General features: G+C 34.7%; 1 long non-coding RNA gene across 1 annotated transcript; it reads left to right on the forward strand.

Moving 5' to 3' along the window:
* Nucleotides 1-2098: 2098 nt before the first annotated feature.
* LOC142140187 (uncharacterized) lies at nt 2099-4842 on the forward strand. The gene is made up of 2 exons (XR_012688322.1): nt 2099-2530; nt 4187-4842. It is a non-coding gene; the product is annotated as an uncharacterized LOC142140187 (long non-coding RNA).
* The last annotated feature ends 584 nt before the right edge of the window (nt 4843-5426 follow it).

Raw genomic sequence — 5426 nt, forward strand, 5'->3', positions numbered from 1 at the left:
TCTCATGACAGGAGTTTCAAATGAGTAGTTTTCATATTGAATTAATATATAATAAAGGCACAGTGTTTCAAAAATAATGTTGCATGGTTTTGTTTAATTTTCATACAACGTATAAATTTCTAAAATAAAATATTTAAAACCTATAAAATGCTAAAACATGGATTGAAAAAAAACGATTTTATTTTTTTTAGATCCTAAAAATCTGGGGATTAGTTATAATAATTGTAGCCTATGAGATTCTTTTTCAGAAGTTATTTATTTAAGGTAAAGCCTAAATATTAATATGTTAGTTGTTTCCTAAAATATTGAAGATTTATGTAATGCTACCAGCAAAGTTTGAGTAAAAAATTGCCCTTCATAGATAACAATAGAAACACTGGCAGCCACAATAATTAGCATAAAAAACAGTAGTTTGCATAGAAGTAGTCTTACTATATGCAGAATATCGTTCACAAACTAGTCTGTCACTGTCTGAGATTTTAGAATCCCAGTAACACCATCTCCTTTTATCAGTTAAGAGATTTAAATGGGTGTAATTATATACTACTATCCAGGATCTAGAAAACAGAGATGTCAGTTATATTGCACTAACAATGGACACAATAAATGTACTACTTAAACCCAGACACACATAGATAGATATGCATCAGGACAGATGGTGAATGGAGAACAAAACATGCATGTTAACTGATACTGGAAACCCAGAGCAGTAACCTACTAAAACGTTCAGGAGAAGCATAATGTGCAAAATGTATAAAAATAATTTGTTCTCACTTTGAGCCTGATTGAGGTCCAGACGTACGTTCCTTTGCGTAGTGTATTTTGGTCACATTAAATAATAAGTGATCCCTACTTGCTGGTATTAGCGCTGCTGAAACTGGAGGCGCGGAGTCTAACGCGCCCTTTGTCTTCACCAAGGATCCCGAGCAGGCTGCAGTTCTCCAGAACACCCACTAGCAAAGCAGATACAGAATGGTCAGTCAATCCGGGTCAGAACCAAACGAGCAGAGACTGTACTGGATCAGAATGTTTAACCCCTAACATCTACTGGTGGCTAAAGATAAAATAAGACACCAGCAATTATAGAGGTTAAACATAGATAGCCATGGAATCTAATAATAAAATTAATTGACAAAATAGCGGATTGGTTCTTTCATGTTTAATAACCTTGTTTTGAGCCACAAATGGTTTGCCCAGAAAAAGCTGAGACAACAACAAGCGCGTCAGCGTTACTGTCTGTGACTGATCTGAATTATACCTCAAATTGATCAATCGTTACTTATTGCAGCAGTTATGGATATGATTGATGTATATTGCCCAAATTCAAAGTAAGTAACTTACTAGGAAGCAAACAAATCACCCCCGTCACCTCAATGAGTAAGAGTTGTGCTTACTACGGAAGCTAACTGGTAGTCAGCAATAGCCCAATGAGGGAGGAATCCTTACAGCATTAAGAGTGACTGTTTGGATTGAATTCAACAATTATTGTGCAAAGAATTATTAACCTATGATTGTGGGTATTGTTCTATTTATCAGTCAACTACAAATTAAGGCCTTTCTACCAATCGGGATAATATTCTGTTTTCAACAGTAGACAGACTTATACTTTACTAACAATAGACAATCTATATAGGAATCAATCCATTTGCAATATACATAAGATCGAGAGTCACAGCCAGTATTTTAAAATCAAATATATATTCATTTTTGTTTCCCATATATTTCACTTTTTTTTTATATATTGTTTTGAAATTTTGATTAATAAAAGTTATATTTTATTGAAATTTGTTGGATTTAGATGATAGGAAATTAGATAATACATTTAGGACTGTTCTTGTGCACCAGTTATCCAGTATTTCGTCTATCCTTGACTTGTCTTGATGAATTTGAACAACACAGCAAGATAAAGTCATGCGCATACTTGCCAACTTTGACAATTTATCTTCCCGGGAGATCCGGGAGGCAAGTGGGCGTCTGAGGGTGGGGCTCTGTGAATCACGTCCTAATCCCCGCCCCCACCACTTAACTAAGTGGAAAGGATCTAGGATGTTGCCCTGCTCTCTCAGGAGTCTCCCGAACATTCTTGGAGAGTAGGCAACTATGACCATGAGGGGCACAAAGCTTTGGTCTAGTCAGAGACTTGATCTAGTCATGGCATTACAGTGATTTCATTTTTATCTTCTAGTCTTAAAACCTACACCAGCTCTGGTTGCTATTTTGATCACTTATTAGTAACATGAGTTCAAAGCCAACTAGCCAAAATCTATCATGGAGACAATCATGAGACTGATATAAAGATCAGAAACTGCTCCAGTCAGTCAGTTGGGAGGTTGAATACCCAGATCACTGACATGACTAATGAATCTCTATATCTAGGAAATTATAACAACTTCACAAACGCATGTCAGTGTTAAATCAATGGGGCATGATACTCTCTCCTCAAATTCGCTTGAATAATATTTAGATTTCAGTAAATAATTTCCATTTAATTTTTGTATTTAGATGATATGCTGTCATTGCTAATGTACAGGTAAGTGCAAGGAGGTAAGTGAGAAAGTAAGTGTATTTGTTTAGATTATACTTTATTGAAAGTTCTTATCTTATCATCATTCCTTTTGCATACTTTATTATTTAGCTTCAAATGAAAAGTACCGTAAGTTAGATCATACTATTATACAATATTACACATTAAAAAAATACTAATTAACAGGATTTATCTCATTCAATTGTAATCTCTTTTTACCATAATTCTGATTGAAAATGTTTATGGACATACTATGAGCAGGGATTAACTCCTCCTTATAATTCTATAAGGATATACAGCAATATGTACTTATATACTATGTCTTGCCCTCTTAGATCTACCTCTGACCTGCACCTTGTCTCGTCTCTGGTAACCACGTCTCACTTCCACCTACAAGACTTCTCCCGTGCTGCTCCCCACTTATGAAATTCCCTACCACATTCAATCAGACTTTCCCACAGCCTTCCAATCCTTAGACGCTGTTTGAAAACCCATCTCTTTTTAGAAGTGACCTTATGGCCGATAACACTATTCACACTAATGCACCCTCATAACTATCTCCACGCTGAGCCACATTTGCTCCTCTTGTTTCAGCTGTGCCCTCTTCCACTTAGAATGTAAGCTCTCTAATGAGCATGGTCCTCCATTCCCTTTGTTTTCATGTCTGCATTATTTTGTCTGTTTTTTATCTCCCTATTTTATGTATGTCCTGTTTTCCCTGCTGTACGACGCCTCGGAGCACTGTGGCACCTTACAAATCCACAATAATAATAATGTAGATGTGATCCAATTTTGATTATATTATAAATTCAATAATTGCAAATTAGAAGTATTTAACTCAATTAATTTAATCTCTATTAAGAAGATTCTGATTGAACGTTTGTATGGATATACTAACCTCTTCTGTATTGCATGTTGCATTGCTAATGGAGTGTAAGCTGCGATGAGCGAATTCTATCTGCAGGATTGTGTGCGCTCCACAGGGAAAAACAAATCATTTATTTATCTCACTTTGTATCAAGTTATAATATAGCAATGGATTCTTTAGTTACTAGTGTACAGGTAAATTATATCAGATTAGTAATAAGCAGGTATGTGTAGCTGTATACTTGAATCATATTGTAAACCCTAATAAACAAGATTAATTTTATTAGGTTGTAGGCTACTATGAGAAGAACTTCTCTCACCATTATGCTTCTATAAGGATATATAGCAATTTGCGTTTATATACATGTAATATATCTTATAAATTCAACAAAAAAATAATTAGCAGTATTTAACTCATTCAATAATAATGTATTTTAGTGGGTTCTGATTGAATGTTTGTATGGATATAGTATCCCTCTCTGTATTACACCTTATATTGTTAATGGAGTGTTAGCTGTGATGAAAGAATTCTGTCTGCAGGATTGAGAAAGCTAATCATATATTTATCTCACTTTGAATCTAGTTATAATATAGGGATTATTTTCTTTAGTTGATAATGTGATTCGCCTAATTATATTGTAAGCTCTTAGGAGCATGGCTCCCTTTCCCCTTATAATTCTATAAGGATATAAAGCAATATTCATTTATGTACATATGACCCATGTTATATTATATTCTAAATTCAATAAATACTAATTAGCAGTAGTTAACGCATTCCATTTTAATCTCTTCTAGCAGAGAGTTACATCTGTATGTATCACCTGAAATAAAGATTCTCCGATGCGATTGCTGTGGTTCCAAAGCACAAAAGAGTTTTATTCGCAAATTACAAGCAAAATATCGCATGCATACGTTTGCACCAACACAAGTTTCTATCAACACTCTGGTTTCCAAAGCCAGAGGTGAACAATGTATACACTGTACAGTCATCACAAGGTTACCCAGTTACAGTATTAAGGTCCACTTTCAAGAACTCAAGAACTCGACGTCCCATTGGGTAATTGTTCCTTGAGGTGGCCAGGTGTCCTTCTTCAGGCTCCCGCCTCTAGATCTGTATAAACCAGTTCTTTTATGACATCTCTGGACTTGCTATTTGGTGTATGAATAGTGCTATTAGTTATAACTAGCAATGTGTGAACACTACAAATATAATACCGGAAACGTTCTCATGCAATTGCGAACTGAATGATACCAAACTCGATGTAATTTATATGTTGAAAACATTAGTTAGGTTTTTCACCACAATATTTTTTATATTAAACTTATGCACATATTGCTCCGATAATATTTATGTTGCGTATTAATTGTATCGCAACTGCTTGCAGTGTACAGAAATTATTGATTACCATCTTTGTCCAATTATTAAACTTCAACAACGGTTTACCATGAAAGTTTGTATGCCTATACTAACCCCTCTTTGTATTTTATCCTGTATTGGTAATGGAGTCTAAGCTGTGATGATGGAAGTCTATCTACAGGATTGTGTGAGCTGAACAGAGAAGAACTAATCATTTATTTATCTCACTTGTGTATCAAGTTATAATATAGAGATGATTTTCTTTAGTTACTAGTGTGCAGGTAATTGGTACAGGTACAGAGAAATGATATCAGGTGAGTGATAAGCGGGTATGTGTATCTGTATAGATGAATCATATTGTATATACTAATGGTCAAGATTCACCTCATTAGATTGTAAGCTCCTATGAACAGGGCTCTCCTCCCCATTTTGTTTTTATAAGGGTATAGAGCAATTTGCTTTCATGTACATAAGATCCATCTTATATTATAAATTCAACAAACAATAATTAGCCGTATTTCTGATTGCAAATTTGTAGGGATATAGTTACCCCTCTCTGTATTGTACCTTGTATTGCTAATGGGATTTTAATTAATATCTAAAGGAGTGTAGAATTGGGGGAGAGAAAATCTATACCTATCGCACAAGTGATGGAGAGCAATGACCCACTAATTCCTA

This window comes from Mixophyes fleayi, chromosome 2 (assembly GCF_038048845.1).
Source record: "Mixophyes fleayi isolate aMixFle1 chromosome 2, aMixFle1.hap1, whole genome shotgun sequence".
NCBI classification, from domain to species: domain Eukaryota; kingdom Metazoa; phylum Chordata; class Amphibia; order Anura; family Limnodynastidae; genus Mixophyes; species Mixophyes fleayi.